Raw genomic sequence first — 22809 nt, 5'->3', positions numbered from 1 at the left:
TTGTCATTCCCACTTGGAGACTCCCAGGGAAGCCTTTGTAGTTTAAATAGGACATTAATGCCTTGAAACTGGCACCTTCATCTTTACTGGCTACACTGAGATAAGTTTCAGTATTTTATCTGCACATGAGCTGAGCATTTCTATTTTATCCACCTTCTTTTTTCATTAAGAAGTGGCTAAAATCTTAACTTCAAAAACCTAAAATATATCTGGGCTTCTGCTACACTCTGACCATAATTAACCTGGGCTTGCTTTAGATGAACTCAGTAAACAGTAATTAGCAGCCTATTCCTCCGTATTTACACGTCCTTGTATGGATCCCTCCCATTCCTGCTGAATTCTGAAATAAGCAGCAACAAGGGCAAAAACAGGAGGGTTGGCTAGGTTGAAAAAGCAATGGACATGGCATCAGAAGGAACGCACACTCAAGACCCACCTCTGACACTTAAGAATTGTGTGAGCATGGCCAAAGTAGTTAGCTTATCAGAATCTCAGTTTCTTTATCTGTACAATGGGAAAGTCATGTGTGTTCATGTCTTCAGGCCTGGCACATGGAATATATTTTCTTGAGTTCAGGGACTCTTTTTTGGTCTTTCTTTGGAAACAGAGGAGTTGAAACCAGCCAACCCTATCTAAACTTAATACCATTACTAGGTGAGAACACAGTCTCAATCAATCATCCAATCATAAACCTTAAGACTTAAGTCTTAAAAAACCATTTTCTAAGTGAAATGAGCCAGGCAAGACGTCTGTTCCAATTGGCTGTTAGATTTCATTACATCCTCTGGGTTCTTTACAAAAGCATAGAATTACCTGGAAAAGGGAGTTCCAGATACTAGCATCAAACGTGACTTTCTAGCCAAGGGGTGAGTCCTTAGCTTAAGCTTTGGCCTGCAAACGAGAAAGCCAAGCTCTAAACTTTGGCTTTACTCTTTCCTACCGGTGTGACCCTGGATGGGTCATTTACATTCTCTGCGCCTCAGTTTCTTCACAGGTAAATAAGACATTTTGATAAGATGGTTTCTCATGTCCTTACGAATCATTTTAATTGAATGAATATAAGCACCTTGAAGGCAGAAACTGTTTCCCTTTTATCATTGTGTCCCCAGTGCCCAGCACAGAGCTGATGATAAATGATCCAGTTCCTGGAGTGCTGTATTCAAGGATTTGTGACACTTTTTAAGAATACTGATCATCTGGACAGGGGCCAAAGGAGAGGGATTAACTGGTGAAGGCTACTAAGAGCAGGACCAAGAATTGAAATAATGAGTGAAGGTCAGTTTGGAGGAAAGATGGGGGAGCTGGTGGCTGAGAGCCATGGTAGCTTTCTTCCAATATTCTCATGACAATGGTCATGGAAGAGGGATGTGATCTATTCTGGGCATCTGGGCAGAGTGGCAGAGGGGTCAATTTCAGCTCGATGTGAGGAATGTCAAGTGTCCTAAGGAGAGAGGGGCTGTTCTCAGATGATGCTGGTTGCTTCTCACTGAGTCTTGATAAGTCATTGAGTCTTCTCAAGACTCTGTGATTCCACAAGTCATATCATTCTTATCATGCTACATATAGACAGTAGAATTGATGGCACCATTTTAGATACCAAATTGGGGAAATGGTGGAATTGAGAATGGCTTGCAGTTTCCAAAAGGCTCACAGCAGGCTGCTCATTTGTTTTGGAGTATGTTGTGATCAAGTTCTGGATGCTGCCAGCAGCTGATAGCAAGTCAGGGTCCTGACTCTTCCCATCACCCACCCAACCATGTGATTTTTAGTTAAAGTTCTGGGTTAAATGCTATTAACCATGTCATTTTCCCACTTATATCTGGATAGGTGTGATCTTTTTAATGCCCTAGATCATTCCTGTCCTTTCCCAAACCAATTCAACTCATTGGCAGAATCATTGCTAAGTTGTTGGAAATATCAGATATAGCAGATTTCACGGGGCTTATTTTAATTAGGAAGAGCTGTATCCTCCACAAAGTTCTTTGATGCTCTATCATGGTGTAGATTTGACAATAGGATGTCTATGACTGGGTCAATTTGTGCAAGGTCTGGACAGACTTTTTAAAAATGAAACCATTACTGACCTCAAAGAACTTACATACTGGTGGAAAGGAAGGAGGGGAGATATAACATGCAGAGAGATAGGTTAAAAGGGATTGACCTCACCAATCAATGAATTCAACACGTTCATTTTACAGATGGGGAAACTGAGACTCAAAGAGAAGTAGTTTGCCCAAGATCACATGATGAATTTGTGCCAGAGCCAAAACTGAAACCTAAACAGCCACTTTCCAGGTCACTGTTCTGCCCCAGAGTAGGTTTGTTTGTTTTTTAATTGACAAATCTCTTTGCATTTTATTTTTATGTTAACTCTCTTTCTCTCTCTTTCTCCCTCCCTCCCTCCTTCTGTCCTACTTTCTCTCTCTTTCTCCCTCCTCTGTCTTTTCTCTCTCCTTTTCTCCCTCCTCCTCTGTCTCTCTGTCTCTGTCTCCCTCCCTCTCCATCTCTCTCATCGTCTCTTTGCCTCCTTCTTTATCTCTCCTTTTCCCCCTCTTCTGACTATCTGTCCCTGTCCTCATTTTAGGAACTACATATTACTATTGGATATTCCTTACACTTGTAGCCTCAATCCAAACTTTAAACTTGGCAATAATAAGTAAGGAAATTAATTAAGAGAGGTCATACCACGTCTCCTGGAAGTAGATGGGAAGGCATTTAAAAGACCCTCCACAGCCAGCCTTACAAATGAAGTCTGAGACCTGGCCCAAAATACCTTCAGAAAGGTCACCAGCTATTAATTAGCAAAGCCATAAGTCCAAAAGGAGCTCCTCCCCCCACTGGCCTGTTTCCAATTTGATGAGAGAAAAAAATACATTCATTGATGTAGAAGTGACCAAAAAATGCCCAAAGGAAATTAATGCGGCATCAGGACAATTACCGCTGCCAAATCCCAGGCTGTCTCCAAAGTCTCTTCTCTCCTGCTAACGGACGCTTACGGATTGCTTTCAAATCCCATCCCTTGTTTATAGGATGAACTTTAGAAATAATCACCATAGCTATTATGTTTCTCCCTCTCTCTCCCTGGGGGAAGAAAAAGATAGATTACATGGAGAGGAATGTGGTTTCCTTTTATTGAGCTCAGAAGAGTTAGAGGAGGCAATCAAACAGCTCCCAAAGACGGGAAGGTCCGGGAGGCAGATGGGATCTTCTCTCCTGGTTACAACTTCATCTCTTCCCTAGCCTTGGCAACGTTTCATTGTCTTCCAAGGGAAATGCATTTAGAAGCTCCCAGACAATGGGGAGGTTGCAGCAACTCACATTTTCCCCCTGGCTTTCCTTCAAAAGGAGGTGCACGTTTGCCAGGAGAACAGCAACTCTTAATCTGGGGATAAAACCAGGGTTTTAATTGCAGGGAACAAATGTGGATGGAGTCTGCAGAAATGTCAGAGTGAAATGTTAATTCTAATTGTTCTATGGAATTGTCCTTGATTTGTGACAGGTTTGTTATTATGCAGATTTCCCGACTGCCACCTTCCAGGCCGGGATTTCCCACCGTGAAGTTACCCAGATGCTCGGTCCCTCTGTATCTCACCTCTTTAGTTCTAATTAGGTCGGCCCTGTGTTCACTCAGAGGAGCCTGAAGGTTGTCCTAAAGTGTTTTTCATTTGGGCCCACTGGCAAATTCAACCATCTGAAGTTTAAAGAAAAAACGTTCCAAAAGCCCCAGAAACTGTAAATCCTGGCATGCTAGAGCACAGGAGGGGGTTGGCTGATGGAAGTCAACTTTTCGTACTTGGGAAGAACAGTCCCCTTCCTCCTGGGGGGCCTCTCATGAGAGGCCCCTTTGGTTAACCTACCTTCCTTCCTTCCTTTCTTTTTCTCTCTCTTTCCTTCTGTCTCTCTGTCTCTGTCTCGTCTCTCTCTCTGTTTCTCTTTCTCTGTCTCGTCTCTCTCTCTGTCTCTCTCTTTCTCTCTCTCTCTCTCATTCTCCCTGCCTCCCTCTTGCCTAAATTATCTAATTATCCAGTTTGATTGAATCCAAGGATCTCTAAGTTCCACATCAACATTATATTCAGCTTCCTTTTCTTTCCCCAATGTTTCCAAAAGTACTCAAGGAAGATGAAAAACAAGTCTCTCTTTGGCCTCCGGGTGCATAACTCACTGTTCATGAACAAATAAGACCTAACATCACAGCCAGCAGATTGTCAGGATACAAAGAAACTTAGCATGTCTGCAAAAACAGGCATGAGAAAAACAGAGAGAAGAGAAAAACAGAGACCACGAGGTCAAGAAGGAACACTTGGATTTTGCCTGCTTCCCTCCCTTGCTTTATGTAATAGGTCCGTTTGAACCATCTCAAAAATCGGGAGGGAGGGCAGGGGGAGGAGCACCCAAAATCTGCTAGTGACCTGATTTGGTAGGTCAATATCCATATCTACATCCAAAGCCATATATCTACCCAACACACACATATGTATGTGAGCGCATACACATACTTGTACGTATGTAATTTTTGGTTGTTATTCACTCACATCTGACTCTTCATGACCCCATTTGGGATTTCCTTGGTAAAGACACAGAGTGCTTTGCCATTTTCTTTTCCAACTTATTTCATAGATGAAGAAACTGAGACAAACTGGGTTAAGTGTCTTGCCCAGTTAAGTATCTAATACCAGATTTGAGTCTGACTCCAAGCCCAGTACTTTATCCCCTGCACCACCTAGCTGCCCCTACGTGTTTATATATACAACCCACATATCCATGCACTTACACAGGCATATATGTGTATATATATATATATATATGTGTATCCAAGTGGACATATATTGATAGAAATATAGCTAAATACATATGTGTATGTATGTGTATATGTACATACAGAGAGATGCAGATATATCCATAAAGCTAAACTGATGCATACGTGTGTATATCTATACACATATACATATATACATACGTAGAAATTATTCTATTCTATTATGCATTTAATATCAATACAACATACCGTATTATACTGCCATGTGTTATATTAATGTATTTATATGTATCTATGTGTACAATACTTCCAATCTGCTGGCTAACATATCAAATGTTACATCTCTTATGTTTATAATTTTATATGTGTATATAATTATACATGTGCATATGTGTGCATACATGCACACACAACCACAAGCATTACCAGGTACCTGCTAGGGATTAGGCACTATGTTACGGACCAGTGCTACCAATCCCATAAATGAAACAATCTCTCCCTATAAAGAACTCAGGACCTTGATTCTGGCAAATTAAATCATCTGAAGTTTAAAGAAAAAAAAACATAGTTAAGAGTCAAAAGAATTTGTAGGAAATGTTCAAGTTTCCAAACGCTGCACCTCTAGTAGCTGAACTGCTCTTCCCTATAACCCTGGGAGGGTAGCTTATTGTAATACCCACTTTAGACATGACGAAACTCAGTCTGAAAAAGGCCAAGTGACTTCTTCAGGGTCGCATAGGTAGTGAGTGTCTGAGACAGCATTTGAACTGGTCTTCTTGACTCCAGGTCCAGTGCTCTGTCCACTGCGCCCTCTAGATGCCTGCATAGGCATAGGATAAAGGCAGATGCAGCTACATAAACATAGATACGCAGACATTATATTTTCATTTTTCTAGTAAGTAAAATTGTACTGTCTCCCAAAGCTGCTTGAACGTATCCTATCATGCAGAAATTATCTTCAGTCTCAAAGTATGTTAAGCAGTGAGTCCCCTGCCAGTTCTAGGAGACAGTAATGGCAGCCTGCCTGAAACAGATGGTATCCCAAAGTGAAGACCTGTACTACAGTAGTTAAGTTGGTCAAGTACAGTAAGAGCTGGAGCCCTTAGGACAGTGAGGACTTCAGAGGACCCTGGAGGACTCTGGAGGACATTGGAGGATCCTGGAGGTCTCTGGGGGACTCTGGGATCTGTGTGACAAATCACAGCCAGGGAAGAAATACTGCCCCATCCCACCCTACCCCCATCTTCTCTTGAAAGGTCTTTCTTAAATGGCTGCAACATTCTATTAAAACAAAGGACAGATTTTAATTAACTCAGGGCTGGGTGTTCTTTTCCTTTTATTTTTCTTGGAAGAAAAAAAATTACCCTCTCTTTTGTGGTGCTTCCTACAAAAAACACATTTGTAATGTTTTTAGGGGCCCTGGGGTCCAGAAGGAGTGTCTAGATTTGAAAACTAGAAGATGAACAATTATGAATGTCTTCAATTTGTCTAATTATTTAATGAAGCCAAGCTTTATTTTCATTGACATGGATATCCAAATGGCTGGAGCTGGTTGTGGGAACAGATGAGCTACGAACAAATTATGGCACGTTTGCTCCATAAATCAAAGGCTGAAGCAAGTGAAGGTCTACAGCAGCTGTAGTCATTCCTCAGTCCTCCTAAGTGGTGGTCAGATCACTCAGTTCAGTTTTAAAAATGCCCCAATAGTATTCTCCAAAATCCTCCTGGTCTCTCTCTCAGGATCCTGGGTTCAAGTTCTGTCTTGGACACATTAGCTATAGAAGCCTAAGCAAATCATTTCCTTTCTGTGAGCCTCAGTTTTCTCATCTATAAAATGCGCATAACTATCGCTGTGGTACCCGCCTCATAGGGCTATGGTGGAGACCAGACAAGACAACATGCAACGTGCTTTGCATACTTTAAAACTGCACAGAAACGTCAGATTTATTCACCAATCTTGATGTCCAGCGTCAAAGACAACGATGTGTTTCAAGAGCTTCGAAGACTGAGGCTGGTCTATCAGTTCACAGGCAAAACCAAAGGCAAGGGTGGAGAAAGTGAGGCCCATTGAGATGTCCTGACTGACCCAGGACCTCAGAGCCTTTGTGGAAGCCCCCCCAATCTCCAGCCCCCACCTAGTCACAAGTGACCTTGAAGATCACATCAGCTCTCAAATCCTGTCGTCTTGCACTCCTGTTCTCTTCAACATTATTGTTCATTCATTTTTCAGTCATGCCTGACTCTTCTAGGATTTTCTCAGCAGAGATGCTGGAATGGGGCCAACCATTTCCTTCTCCAGTTCATTTTACAGAGGCAGAAACTGAGGATCAAAGGTCAAGGAAATAGGATCAAGTGACTTGCCCAGGGTCACACAGCTAGTAAGTGTCTAAGGTCGGATTTGACCTTAGGTCCTCCTGACTCCAGGGCCCATGCTCTACCTACTAGCTGCCTCCTCCTCCACGTTAGCTTAAGTTAATTATGATACTTTCAGGTTTCCAAAACACTTTTCTTTCATCAGCACAGCAAGGAAAGGAATATAAACATTGTTTCCCATATATATTAATATGTATTCCTTCATTTCCTATATAAAAGGGAAAACTGAGGCCTATAGAGGCTACTGTGGTCTCAGAGCTAATCATCTCTAAAGCTGAGCTTCCTAGTTAGGATTTGAACTCATTTTTCTTGAAGGCTAATTGACTGTTCTCTCCATGACACCATGCTGACTCACAAAAAGCCGTAGCAGGATACTTATTTTGGTGTCAGAATTTCAACAAAGGGGCACAAAGCAATTCACAAATGTACTTCTCCCTTGAAATATCTTCATTTTCACAACTTCCCAGAGTGATAATTTGGTAGTTGATATTACACTTGTTTTAGATTTAAGGAAATGGAAAATCATCCTGCAAAACTTTAAAGAAACATCCAAATGCCAGCTGTGACAATGACGGTGATGAGTCAGGGCCATACTTGTAGCAACAGTCGTAGTGGTAGCAGCAGCAGCAGCAGTGGCGGCAGTGGCAGTAGCAATGGTATTAATAGGAGTAGTAGTACTAGAATTTGCAGGTGGGAAAATGGGAAAAGAAAAAAAGGTCAAAGCTTCCAATCCAGCCCACTTCCATCCCTACTAAACGCTATCATGGATTATTCTCAGGATAAATTTCAGATGATGCACAGCTGGGAAGCACTGATCCCACATGGGATACCAGTAGGGATCCAGAATGATGTGGAACTTGGGCCAGCTATGAGACAATGGGATTTGAAAAGGAGTGGAACTCAGGCCTAGGCCATCTGATTCAAAAGCTCAAAGGCTGAGGTACAAGATCAGAATCCATTCTATCAGAAGGGACAACCAGAGGCAGTGGTTCATTAGGAAAAGTTCTGGTGGTTTTAGCTCCAAAGCAACCCAGCAAAGAGACAGCAACGTGCTCCTAGAATCCCTTGAAAGGCCTTTGAAGGGAGATGCTGGCACTGAATTGCTCTGGTCGCACCACACCTGGAGTATCCAGTTGAGTCCTGGAGTCATATTTTAGGGAAGACCTGGTTAAATCAAAGTATCCAAAGAAAGACCCTTGGGATGTGGAGGGCCTTGGGTTCATGCTCTAAGAGAGAATTCCATTGTTTTGCTTGACCCTGGAGGGCAGAAATATGAGTGAGGGGTGGAGATCTGGTCAGTTTAGGCCTGACTTCTGGACAAACTCCTATCAATCTGTGTTGGGCCAAAGTAGCCCAGGCTGCCTCCGCCATGGCAGCTGTCCTGCTTTGCCAGCCTTTGCACGTAGGTTAAAGGACCTCTGGTTGTTTTGGGGGCAGAGGGGCTTTTCATGGGTGATGGCTTTCTATGTAGGGTCTTTGAGCACAGAACTTAAGTATGACAAAATCAAAGAATGAGAATTTCTGAGTTGGAAAAATTATAAAAGAATATTGAGTGCAACAGACCCTCAGTGACTCAGTTCAGCCAATGCCTGGAAAGAATCCCCACTGTGACTCATCCAAGAAGTGGTCATCCGGACTCTTATTGAGAAGACAGTGAAGGAGGGGGATCCCACCAGTCAAACCACTTCATTTTAGAGACCAGGAGAAGGAGAAAGTAAGCATTGCTTATATAATGCCTATCATGGGCCAGGCACTGTGCACCGCTCTGAAAGGCAGGCACCTTTTACATCCTCATTTTACAGATGAGGAAACCTAGACAAACAGAAGTTAAGTGACCTGCCTAGGGTCATACCCCAACCATGATTCTACGAGCCTTCTTGTGTGTTTGTGTCTCTATTCACTCAAAGCAGATGACTCTCAGATCCAAACATGCCTTCCCTCTCTTGTGGGGGAGGGAAGATGATGACATATGTGAGGCCACCAAGAAACAGAGAAAGGTGATTGCCAAATCATCCTATTGCATAAAAGACAGGGAATAAAAAGCTTCTTGAGGAATGTTCCAGAATCCTCTGGCACATACCCGTTTCAATCTCAAGGGAAGACATGGAAGATGTCTTCATTTCAATTTCTTCAAGGTCCCCAGCACCAGGGCAGAGAATGTACCACATCGTGACTTTTTATAACTGTACCACATCATATCCACTTCCCTTAAGTATGATGGAGATTTTCAATTATCTGCTTAAATTCATTTTTCAGTTGCCCTGGGGAAAAAATTCTAGTTGTGTGCTTCAGTGTTTCTACTTCCTTCTTATTGAAAATAAGGCTTAAGAAAGCACGGCATTTCCACGTTAGCATGCAGGATGCTTGGACTTTGTCTTTCCAAGAGAACTGGATCAAATTTGTTGAACGCATCGCCACCAAACAACCCTGGCTTTCCCTAGCTGTCAAGCATTGCAACTTCACAAGGCTCTGTGTTTGAACATCAGCGGGCAATCCTTTACACCTAATGGGAGATGTTTGCATTGTTTTGCATTACAGTTACGTTCAAATAGCCTGTGGACCTTTATGAAACTTCAAACAAGCGTACATAATGTAAGAAAATAATACTAATATATGGGAAGGGAGCATTTCCACAGGCAAGGCAGATAGGACATGAGTCCAAACCTTGACTCTGTCATTTGCTAGCTGGTAATTTTCCCCTTACTGTATTATCATTAAAAGTCCTTGGGTCTTATTTCCTTGTAATATTATAAAATTGGACTAGATAAGCAATAAAACCTCTTAGGGATCCCACACACTCTAAAGCAGGTTTTCTCTGAAAAGATGTGAACCCTGAATTCACGAAGCATCTATATTTGAAATGATCAAACTGCCACACAAGCTCATCTTAGGAGTGATGCATTTGGGGAGATACTGAGGCAGAGGAACCACAGGTCTGATTCACTACCACCGAGGCAGAGAGAGGCAAAGAAAGGATTTAAAGGATATTAAAGGAAAGTGTCAGCTTCTAGAAACAGAAGCCAGGCTTCCAGAGTCCTCATCTTATATATCACAAACCAATCCATGCTATTAGCACTATTGGGGGCCACTAGGGATGCAGAAAACATCCAAAATAATTTAAAACACACTTGTAGATAGACACATTTAGACAATAAATAATATGATATTCTGTATCTACATAATATGTAGATAGCTTGAAATGTCATATTGTACAATATACAGATATATTTTATGGCAAATCTATGTAATAAATGGATCTTTCTTCATATAGTATATAGATATACAATAATATGTGACACGTGATATACAGTATATCTGTATAATATGTGGGTAATATATTTATGTAAGCATATTACACAACTATACTACACAAATGCATATTAAATAATACGTCAAGGTAGGCAGATATTTCATTTGGAATTAAGTCTTTGAGGTTGAAGTAGGAAGCTGGGGGCCTGGCTGTGCAGGGCTTTCATGAAACAAGGTAACACGGCATTTCCTGGACAGAGAATGCTTTGGAATTTGCCATGTGCTGCACTCACTCATGAGGAGATGTGGAAAGAATTCTGGATTTGTAGTCAACCAATTTGGGCTTGAATCTGAGCTTTGCCACTCACTATCCACATGACCTCAGGCATATTATCTCCTTCCTCTCAGCCTCAGTTTCCTCACCTATTAAATGAGGAGGCTGGGCTTGATCCACTTCTTCATCCCTTTCCTCACTGAGTCTTCAATCCTATTCCCATATATCTCTGCCTGGTTTTTCAGTCCCTTGTTCCTTCTTCAGTATAGAGTTACATTCATCCCATTGCTGCAGTCTCAATAAAGTCATCTCTCCCCTGAAGCACAGCATACTGGTTGTGTAGACCACCCCCCCTCCCCACGGCTGAAAGGACAATTAAGTCTGTGGCAAAATTATTCTGACTCCCCAAATATGAGTCTGGAAGGCCAGGCTGTGGAATTTGGATTTAACTGTAGGCAATCAAAGCCTTGGGATTTCTGTATGTTCCCCTACATATAAACACAAACAGGACCTCACCATAGAGAGAGTCCTCATGAGGCATCAGTATATGAGACAGATGAAAAGCAGAAGAGAGACCAGGGCAAGCAGAGGGATCAGACAGTAGGTCACTGACACAACCCAGCCACCAGGCAATAACAGGGTGATAGGAGTGGGAACAGGAAGGAGGGAGGCCATTGGAAAGAGAGATTCTGGAGGGCTGAAATCAGCAAGACTCTTTGATGGACTAGATCCAAAAACCAGGGCAAGGACTAAGGCAAGGAGGAGGATAGATGCCATTCCTCCAAAATGTCTCCAGAACAAGACATAGGACAGTGGTGGTATGTTTTCTCAGCAACCATGACTGTATTACATTGGCAATGAAATATTTCAGATGGAAATACTTATTATTCAGATGGAAATACAACATTTTGGTGATATGAAGGAAGAGAAGGAGAAAAGAAATTGGAAACCCCATCAGCTGGGGAATGGCTAAACAAGTTATGGAATTCAAATGTCATGGAATAATCCTGGGATATAAGAAATAATGGATGTATACATTATAGCTAGGCATTGAGAAAATCAGGGCAGCGAGGTGGCACAGTGGATAGAGTGCCAGGTTGGGAGTAAGGAAGACCAGAGTTCAAATCCAGAATCAGATACTTACTAGCTGTGTAACCCTGGGTAAGCCACCTAATCCTGCCTTCCCCAGTTTCCTCATCTGTAAAATGAGCTGGAGAAAAAAATGGCAAACCATTCCAGTGTCTTTGCCAAGAAAACCTCAAACGGGGTCATAGAGAGTGAGACAGGACTGAAACAACTGAACAATAAGTAGGAAAAAAAATTCATGAATTGACGCAGAGTGAATGAAATGGAACCAGCAAAATAACATGTACTTCAGCAAAAAAAAAAAAAAAATAGAAAGGGGGAAAAAAAATCCCTGAAGGCTATGCCATGACAATAAGCAAGCTTGGACCCCAAGAAGAGATATGAGAATGCAGAGGTAGCGGACTACAGGGTGCATAAACTAGAGTCGAAGAATGGGTCTGCTGAACTGTACTCCCCTCTCTCTCCCACTTCCCCTCCCCATCCAGAAGCACATATTCTTCTAGGCTAGGAAATAAAGCCAATGTAAAAACCAATAGATCAAGAAGAGTAGAAAAAAAATATATAAAGTGCGGCTCTCTCGCTAAAGAAAGCAAGACCTCAGGCTCTCAGCTTTCCCATTTCAATATCACAGAGACTTGCTGAACTTCCTAAAACATTTACAAGCCAGTCGTTCTTCAAGGGGTCTTATTCCCAGCGTCCTGGTGCTTGGATCATTAATAGCCCCATCAACTCAATAGGGTAACAGGAGCTGCCGACCCACGGAATGCAGCACCCACTGATCGCTGACCATGGTGACCTTGCTGGGAAAAGTCACTTCCATTGGACAGGCCACTGGCCGCGAGGCAGCAAGACCCTGCTTCGGGTAATTCTTTGCAGATGCCAGGAACTGGAAGTTTCAGGAGGGAAAAATGAAAGCCATTCAGTCTTCCAATGACACAGGCCTTTGATACCGCACAGTCACTGGGGCCGAGAGCTCCGAGGTCAGGAAGGCACGTAAAGATTGGTGATTAGAGAAATACTATATCAGCAAAGTGTGGCAAGCTATTAAAAGAAACTGCAGCTTTTATGATTGGGTCCCTGAAGCTCCCCGGGGCTATTTGTATTAGATATTGAGTTAAGCATAACTTATTTAGGCCCAAGCATTCCAGAAAACATTTTGATGTCAGCTACTGCAGGAAAGCAAACACAGAGCAAAGGAGGAAACAGGACTGATCTCAAACAGATAAAAAATGGTGTAATTTAATTTTCGGGACCCGGGCATTTTAAAGCATTAAGAATGAGGAATTTTAAAAAGGCCCTTTCAACTTGGAAAAAAAAAGTTTATTTAGTCCCTCAAAAGAAAGGAAAACAGGCTCTGTGTTATCAGCTTGTTGGATGTGCGCTTATTCTGACAAAGGAAGACTTTTGATGTGGGGGGGGGGGGGGCGAGGAATCTATTTTCAGGCTTTCAGGCATTAGTGAAGCAACCAAGTCCTTGGATTTTGCGATTTTATTTTTATCCTGTTGTCTTCTATTTTCTTTCTCAGAATCTTTTTCGTTTAGTGCATCTCCTCTCGTGGCTCAGCCCTGGATGACCAGAAATGCCTGTGTGCCCATGAATTATTCTGTGAGGTCCTTAGAACATATTGGCATGTTGGTACCACAGATTCTTCTCTCTAAACCTGGCTGTGGAAGCCTAGATACTCAGAGGTGTAAAGATTCAGGAACAGAAGATCCTTTGTTCTACAAATCCGAAAATGGGAGCTCTGAGAATTTAAGTGACTCGCCCAAGGTCACACAGGATATAAATGACAAGTCCAGGATTTGTACTTCGGTCCTGAGAATCCATGTTTAGGGCTCACGTCTCCACGCAATGCTATCTTCCCTTGTGGGTCATGGGCCAGCAGGGATTAAACTAAGGAAAAGGATTGCAGTGTAGAGGTGATCAACCCTTAAGTACCTCATGATAGAGAGCACCAGGTCCTTGGTTAGAGAATCCCTATTCCCTCTTGTAGTTCTAGGAGTGCTAGGACACGTTGTCCTTTCTGGGGGAAGCCCCCAGCTTTATGAGGACATGGAATAGTGTTTCACTTGAAGAGTCAGGAGATACCAAGAGGAGCTGACTTGCCATGTGAATTGAGGAAAGTCACTTATTTTCTCTCAGCTTCAGTTTCTTCATCTGTAAATACTCTCTCACTTAAACCACACAACAAATAAATGAGCTAGGCTACGTGGGTATGATTGCCCCCGTGGTACAGATGCAGAAACTAAATTTGAGAGAGATTAGGTAACTTGCACAGAGACGTAAAGCTAGTAAATGAGACGGTGTTTGTACCCAGTCTTTGACCCCAAGTCCAATGTTTTATCCAGAACGAATGAATTAAAAGGCATTTGTTAAATGTTTACTATGTACCACATTCCATACTCAACATTAAAATACAAATGTAAAAGTGACAACGGCTGCAGACCTCACAGAGCTTACATTGCAGCAGGGAGAGATCAGACATAAAGGGAAGCAGTGGCCAGGTAAAGATATCGGGATCTGGGAGTTATGAGGTTGGGGAGTGGAGGAAGAGAGTTGTCCATTAGCCTGTCCTTAAGAGGAGCAGTGTGTATGGGGGTGGGGGGAGCGGGGGTGGGAGGCAGATTACAGTGCCCAGAGCTAGAGGTGGCCACCCCTGTAATCCCTGGTTCTAGGGAGGCCTAGGGGCTGCCGAGACGGAATCTTCTGACCCTGAAAGTTCTCAGCTGCCGTAGGATAGATGGACAGATGGATAGATGTAGATTTAGATATGAATGGATACGTAAACACGTACACACACATATGCACATGTTCACAGAATATGCCTTTTATACAGCATATATTTGATATAATTACACATATTTTAATGTAGATTTTATATACTTACATATACTACAAAAGCAAATAAGTGCTGTATACATATATAGCGTATACCCTACATATGGGTATATCATATAAACCTGTGGTATATGTAGACATACTGCATTTTATGTATAGCTTACGTGATTCATGTATTATTACGTAGTACGTTTATTACATTTCTACAATACGCATTAATATATGTTACATAAGTATATAGTATTTGTAATATATACATACACAGAGAAAGAAAGGAGACTAGACTGTGGCTTAGGGAAAAATTATTTGCATACATGTATATACATACATATGTCTACGTAAATACACATACATGTGCATATATAGTGATGTTTATATGTATAATTACTCCCATCGCTAAAATGCAGACAATCAATAACACTTCCCGCCTTCCCAGGGTTGTTGTGAGGACAGAATGACATATTTGTAAAGTGCTCTAAAACCTCAGTGCTATAGAGATGCTAGCTCTGCGTATATCTGTATACAATCTCTGCGTATATACATGTGCATAACTGAGCCTCCACACAATCGATTCTAACCATCTCCTTCTCTTGTGGCATCTGTCAGAAGTCACACGTGTGCTTTCTTGATCAGGAGCCACTTTTCATCATGATTTTGGATCCTCAGTCATGACACAGAGCCCTGAAGAAAGCAAGTCCTCAATAAACTCTCATCAGATTAAAAAAATGGATCCTTTGGAGTACAGAGTTTCTGTCACCAATTAGTCCAATGAGGGAATTTTTATACTAGGAAAAGAAAACGAGCAAAAACCAGAGACCTTTTCTGAAGCTCCATGTTATTTTTCTCCAGAGGAGTCGGCAATCAAAATCTCTGAATTTTATTTTGGAACTAACCTAGGTTCAGGGTCAGCATAAGCTCCTGTTGGACAGTCACAAGCCATATGTTCATTTTGAGCTCAGAATACTGCAGAGGACAAGCCTGACAACACAGGAATAGCAGGCCCTTTATCCCCACACCTGGTGCAATTGTGAAAAGGCTAGAGAGGGGGAGAGAGGGAGGGAGGAGAGAGAGAGAGAGAGAGAGAGAGAGAGAGAGAGAGAGAGAGAGAGAGAGAGACAGAGACAGAGACAGAGACAGAGACAGAGAGACAGAGAGAGAGAGAGACAGAGAGAGAGAGACAGAGAGAGAGACAGAGACAGAGAGACAGAGACAGAGAGACACAGAGACAGAGACAGAGAGAGAGAAGGAGGGAGAGAGAGAAGAGAGGAGAGAGAGAAAGAGAGGAGAGGAGAGAGTGAAGAGAGAGGGAGAGAGAAAGAGGGAGGGAGAGGGAGAGAGAAAAAGAGAGAGAGTGAGAGAGAGAATAAGAGAGAGAAAGAAGAGAGGAGAGAGTGACAAGAGAAAGGGAGAGAGAAGGAGGGAGAGATAGACTCAAAGCAACTGACTTGCAGTTTGCTGCTCTCCCAGTCTTCCTTAGGACCCAGCCCGATCACACACAGGGACACTTCTGGACATGGGCAGCTCTTGCACTTAAGCCATATTGCCTGGCTTCCACCTCGACCCCAGGAAAGCATCATTGCGATGTCAGATTGGGTGACCTTCGGTTCTAACCCATCAGATGCAGAGGTGAAGGAAGGAGCTGGCTGTGCCCTCCTTTCAGTCCTCTCCCCACAAGGAGCACCTGCTCTGACCAGCCATGGTGGACAGTTCCTTGCAGGCCTCCCTTGGAGGAGTCCATTCACACATGGCCTCGGATGACCACCTTTACCATATCATGAGATAAAAGAGTAAGAGCTGGAGGATTAGTTGGGGTCCAAGAAAGAAGAGTCTGTGCTCACCCCTCTCCTGTGGGCCCTTATACAACCTGATGCCTAATTGCAATTTGGCTCTTTCAGGCCAAGAAGAGGCAACGAAAACTTTGGATGATAAAGGAAATAGAGAAAACCCACCCTGCGCCTCTACAAACAAGAAGGGGGAAAGAAGCCAGGAACCTGGGAGAGTCTGATGCATTTAGTTTTATTAATACTTTTAAATAGTGAAGAAACTCGACCGAAGATAGGCCTCCTTTGAAGATAAAATTCCATTGCATAAAGTAGAAGGGTCTCTCTAATGCACTTTTCATTATCTTCCCTCCAAGTCACTGATGTCAAGATCAAGGGAGTCAGTCAGGGCAGATACACTCCAGGACACGGCCGAGAAATAAATCACCTCCTTCCTCTCCATCCAGCTGCTCCTCCGAGGAGATACCAGCTCCCTAGAAGAGCAGCTTGTGAATCTCCACCCTGATCCAGGAGGCCAAGTTCCACCATGGCCTCCTCACCACCCTTGCCCTCTCCGCCAGCCTTCCCTCTAAAGGCTCTTCAGTCATTGAGGTAATTGGGGTCTCCCCACATCATTCATCAAGGAGGGTAATGAAAGTTGGAGATAAGCCAGTTCCTGATCACTTCTTGCCCTCTGACCACTCCAGGGACACCTCTCTGGCTGGTCTTTTATCTCATTATGTTAAAGAGAGAAAATGAATCCTAAGGAGCAGATGATAAAGGACCACTAGGGTGCAAGCCATTTTGGGAGGGGGTTAGGGAGGAGGACTGGAAAGTCACCCTTTAATCTCCTGCTACCTGACGATTAACCCTTTGCCAACCCACATCCCCATCCATCCCAACGTCTTTGCAGCTATGTTTGCCCTCCACTTGGGGACCTTTCCTCTCTGCACACATCATCCTCCTATTTATCTTGGAGGGCAGGACAGCCCAGCTCTGAGGATTGTGGGTGAATTAAGAATGTCATCATCAGACCTCCATTTCACCAGCTTGACTTGCTGCTGTTTTTTCTTGCAAAATACAACAGTGAAAACCATAATTTCTTACACAGTTCCAGCAACCCAAGATGTTATGCTTGGATCTTGAGCGAGCCTTTGGTAACTGACATTCTGGGCTGCTTGGCTTTCATTGGCTACCTATTTGCTACCTCAATTTCATTCTCCAAATCTGTGTTTAAAAAACAATCTAACAACACTTTGATTCTCTTTGGGAAAAACAACCATGTGTTCCCTTCCTTAGTATCCAGCAACTTTTTTCAGTGTGGTTTCTCAGAAGTCAGAAGGAGGTAGATGACCTTGGATCCCAATGACTAAACTGAAGGATCCGATTAGCTTTACATCTTCCACATCTTTGGCACCACAAGGCCCAGGAACACACAAACAGGCCATTTCCAGAAGAGAGAGACTTGATATCTCAGCCTCAGCACAGAAATGGATCTTTTCAGAAGGGGACCTGGCCAGTCTGCACTCAGAGCAGCCCCTACTGGACAATCCATCAATTTCTCTTGGAACTCGATTCTGAAAGATCTATTTCTCTCTCCTCCTTAGGGGAAGTGATGTGACATGGAAAATGGATAGAGGGGATTATTTAATGCTCAGTTCATAAAACTAATTATATAACGCATATGGATGGGAATAGATACTATAGAGGAATGTCATAATAAACCTAGAGAACAGGTTCCAAAGATGGATGAGTTCTGGATTTCCCTGAGCCAATATAACTCCATGGAGAGTATAACTTCAGGCCTGCCCAACCTTTTTATTGAAGGATGCTCTTTGGAGATGAGGAAAAAACAAAACCCAAAGCCCTGAGGTACTTGTTCAGTCTAATTATGTGTGGCATTCAGGGAAATGGAAAGAGTAGGAAATGATGTAAACATAAGTGACAGGAATAAAGGCAAAAACTTCCACAAAGATGAAAATAATACAAAAACAAAAAGAGCAGTGAAAGACATTACACCTCTGATCAAGAAAGTGGCCAACCAGGGCCTCCGAAGGAAAGGGCCTCTCCCTTCAGAAGTCAGGAGGCAGACACAGCAGAACGGAGCTGGCATTGTCAGGTGTGGTGGATGTGTTGGTGTGATTGGTCATTTATACTTCTTTATGAGGAGGGAGGATTCCATTTGGAAAACAGCTGGCTATTATTTCTAATCACACCAACTATGGGTCAGGCACCAGATCTGATAAGCACTTTATAAATTTATTAACTCATTTGATCCACACAACAATCCTGCGAAATGGGTGCTGTCAATATTCCCATTTTACAATAGGGGAAACTGAGGCAGGCAGTGACTAAGCGACTTACCGAAGGTCACACATCTGGTGAGTGTCTGAGGCTGGATTTGAACTCAGGTCTTCCTGACTCCAGGCCCAGTGGTCTGTGCATTGTGGCACTTCCTAACTGGGGTGGAAGGAGTCACTGGGAAATTAAAGTCATATAACAGAGAGCATCAACAACATACTTAAAAAAAAAAAAAGCAAACATGGTAACCACGAAGACAAAAAAATATGTTTAAGAACAGATTCAAAAGTTGGCTATTGTTCCAGTCACGTCCAATTCTCCATGGCCCCATTTGGGGTTTTCTTGGCAAAGATTCTGGAGTGGTTTGGTATTTAATTCTCCAGTGCATTTTACAGATAAGAAAACTGAGGCAGGAGGGGTGAAGTGACTTGCCCAGGGTCACACAGCTAATGAAGATGAAGATGAGCTGAAACAGGCCCCAAACTCTACCTATGGCACTGCTTGGTTGCCCCTCGGACTAAAGAAAAATGGATATCAGATACTTTCCCACTCTAGGTTTTACTTTAGAAATGTGGGTGAAAGAAATAATCTTTACCAAGCTCTTTATTTGTCCAACATGGCTTTAAGGCCATTTCTGAGCTGATAATTTCTCATGTTTCTCTTTGACCAACTGGACTGTACGTGCTTGGAAAGGCTCCTCACTAGATTACCCAGAAACTGATGAATGGCAGGCACTGCAACCCTCCAAGGCTGTCTATTAAGCTGTCCACAGAGGTGCAAGGATCACCCACTCAAATGCAATTGTAGATTCCAAACAATACTTGGAAAGCAGCTCATCACCAGGGGTGGGAACGTGGCCACTCTTCCACCCCTCATGTTGCCAGCCGCTCCCCAGGAGGAAAAGCATGGTTATTCCCAAGTGGGATCCAATATTTTCCTAAAATGATGGGCTAAAAAAAACATTGCAATGTGCCTTGGAAGATGGAGAGCTGGCTTTAGATTTGGGAATGCCTGGGTTTGACTCCTCCCTGATAGGGGCTGACTAACCTTGGACAAAACTCTGGGCTTCTCAGTGCCGCAGGAGATGCTTCTAAGACGTTTACCTGTCTGAGAGGAGGGAGCTGCCCCAACAGGGATGAAATTACAAAAAAATGAGGAAGAAAAATATCTACCAGTCACTAAAAGACATGTCTCTTCATAAAATATATACGTGTGTTCATATGTGTAGCTATGTAGATGTATGTGTGTGTATATATATGTATATGTGTATATATTATATATATACACATGTGTATATACAAATAGAAGCAGTGCTCTGAGTGGTTCATATAGGGCTGGCAGCTCAGGCAGCATCTGCCCAGCCTGCTCCTCCTACCCCTTTCCAGAAACCAAAGAGCTACGTTTCAGGGGCCCACACAGGTGCCCTCACTTTCTTTTGAGACACACTAACAAGGTATATTTGTTTAGGGCCCCAAAGAAATGGTCAACAACCAAGAGCTCATCTCCCCATGCTCCAGAGAAGGCGACAGGTGGGGCTTGCCCTCACCAGACGTGATGCCTGTGGCTGGCTGGCTGGCCAGTACCAGGACATGAATAGCTAAAAACAGCCGAACAACACACGAGGCCGTCCAACTCCCTCTTCCGTCCAACTCTCCCTCTTCCGTCAGCTCCGGAGACAGCTGTATGACAGGCGCTGGTGTGTGACAAAGCCAGTGGATGGACTTTGGGCCCGATGAGTCCCCCGAGAGGCCTCATGCCCTGTGATATAGCTGGTTATCTGACAAGTGTGTGCCAGGTGCCAAGGGCCAAGCACCAGGAATGCATAGACAAAAAAGTCAAACACTCTCTACTCCTGAAGGAATTCAAGTTCTACTGCAGAATTATAGCACAGAAATAACGATGATGATGATGATGAAGATGGTAGTTCACATTTATATGGTGCTTGCTATGTGCTTGGTACCGTGTGAAGCACTTTACAATTCTATTCTCATCTGATCCTCATAAGAAGCCTGGGAGTCAGGTGCTGTTACCTCATTTTCCAAATGAGAAAACAGAGGCACACAGATATTAGGTGACCTGCCCATGGTTACACACCTAGCAAGTATCTGAGGCTACATTTGAATTCAGATCCAGCACTCTAACCACTGTACCACCTAGCTACCAAACAGATAACTGTAAAACAGATCTACCTGTCTGTAATCTAGCTGTTCTTCCATATCTTCATCCATAATACGCCCCCCTTCATTTTATCTGTGTGCATATAGATAGCTCTCCCTATGTATGTATATCAGTATTATTTCTATGTGAGAGCAAGCTACACAAAAGGGCACCAACGGGAGGTAAGATCCACCATGTTTGGGAAATAGTTCATTGAACTTACAGACAGAACACTGTGAAGTAAGCCTGAAAAGGAAGGCCGGAGTCAGCAGCTGTCAGCTTGTGAAAGGCTCACTTCCACAGGGTAGGTATGCATGGTTCAATCCACGATGACTCAAAGGGGTGTCACCTAGAATTAGCCCCAGCCTGCAGAAGTTAAAGCATTTGTTGACTCTCCCTGCCCCCTCTTGCTGCCACAGATATTGGTGAAAGTAAATACCTCCAAGCAGGTATCCAATTGTTCAATGCCTTTTTTGGGCAGAAAGAGGGGGAGCCCACCAGGGCAGAAAGTTGCATTCACAGCCCAACAGACTCACTGCGTCTTTCTGCAGTTTTTGTTTAACTATGTTGCTTTGTTAAATGAAAGATGTCAGTTCCAGAGAGAGGGTGGGGCTTTATTCCAAAATGACCCAAGAGGCATCAATTCTGAAAGATAAATGTGGATGTAACCAGAAGAGACTTATGCTACCAGGCCCCAGCCAATAGCATTCACATCAGAGCTGGCCTAGGCTAAATACCACCAAGCCAGAAACCACCCACCTGTACGGTCTCCCACTAACACGATATTAATAGCCCATGGAAAAATCAACATGAAATTGTGTATTGTGCCTTCACTGCAGGCCCTCTGTTTGTCCAGGCTGAAAATCGAGCGAGGAAAGGTTCGTGCATGAAGGACCCCACAGTCTCACTGAAGCATGGCTGCGCCATCAGGCCTCAAGGACTGGGTGTCCTCTGTCCTCATGAGGAGGCCCACTTTGGGCGCCTGATCTCAGAGACTTCCTGAGTTCTTCCAGGACACACCAAAAGGGGTGTCCACCGCCACGAAGAGATGGGATTGCATTAGTAAGCTAATTGGGAAACATCCTAGGCTCCTGTTTCCCAGACATGCCCTGAGCCCAACTCTGTCCAACTGTAATCAGAGGTGCTTTTTAAAAACTTTTTATTGAAGGGTAGAAAATAAATGCATTGTGGTGAACATTCTTAAAGAAATGATCAATCTACACAGTACTACAGGGGCTAAATTTCTTCTCAGGGATTCAAAAATACAGTTGTGCTGTGCATTCTGAAATACCAGTAGAGTGAAGGTGTACAGAACCAGCAAAGCCACACTGACTAAGACAACATAAACAAACAAGCAAAATTTCTCTAAAAGGCAGCCAGGCCCTCAGTAACTGCACTGCCCAGGATTGATCTCTCCTTTCTGGAAAGAGATGGGGATGACAGGTACAAAATACTGTACTCACCATGAGATGGGATCATCATGTGGTGGCCTTAACTATTTTTCTTATTTCAAGGGATAGTACAGCTAGATATGGTTGGCATAAATGTCAAATAACATGTATTATTTTCACAATAATAATAATTATAATTTAAGAAAATAGAATATCTCTTAGGTAGGGACTTCAGTCCATACTCCATCCAGTGGAGACAATGAGGGACTACTCAGTTTCTCCTCCGATAATCTGAAACTTTCTTTAAAGACTCAGTTCCGATGCCAATTCTTATCTGTTTTTGGTAGCAATGCCTCTCCCTTCCTCCTTCAATTCTCTCCTTTTTACTTATCTGCCTCCTTGATCCATCCCTCACTCAAATGAAAACTCCCTGAGGGCAGGACTTTGTGTAACCCTTGTCCTTTAGCCCCCAGCACCAAACACAGAACCTCAAACAGGGAACTCTGAACCCTACAGCTCACTCTCACTCTAGTAATAGGCAGCGTGAGCTATTAAGTCACCCTCAGCCCCCACAAGCACATTCAATAGCTCTGTCTCATATAAAATGACCCCATTTTTAAAAA

General features: G+C 43.2%; 1 protein-coding gene and 1 long non-coding RNA gene across 17 annotated transcripts in view; one reads left to right on the top strand and one right to left on the bottom strand.

The window, feature by feature from the left end:
* HDAC9 (histone deacetylase 9) overlaps positions 1–22809 on the bottom strand; it is an 885788-nt gene that overhangs the window by 301944 nt on the left and 561035 nt on the right. The window lies entirely within an intron of this gene.
* Positions 14071–22004, top strand: LOC140532416 (uncharacterized). The gene is made up of 2 exons (XR_011976506.1): positions 14071–14243; positions 21635–22004. It is a non-coding gene; the product is annotated as an uncharacterized lncRNA (long non-coding RNA).

The sequence above is a fragment of the Notamacropus eugenii genome, chromosome 3 (assembly GCF_028372415.1).
Source record: "Notamacropus eugenii isolate mMacEug1 chromosome 3, mMacEug1.pri_v2, whole genome shotgun sequence".
NCBI lineage: Eukaryota > Metazoa > Chordata > Mammalia > Diprotodontia > Macropodidae > Notamacropus > Notamacropus eugenii.
Note: the sequence above shows the minus strand (reverse complement) of the source record. Positions and strands in the feature narration are given on the sequence as shown.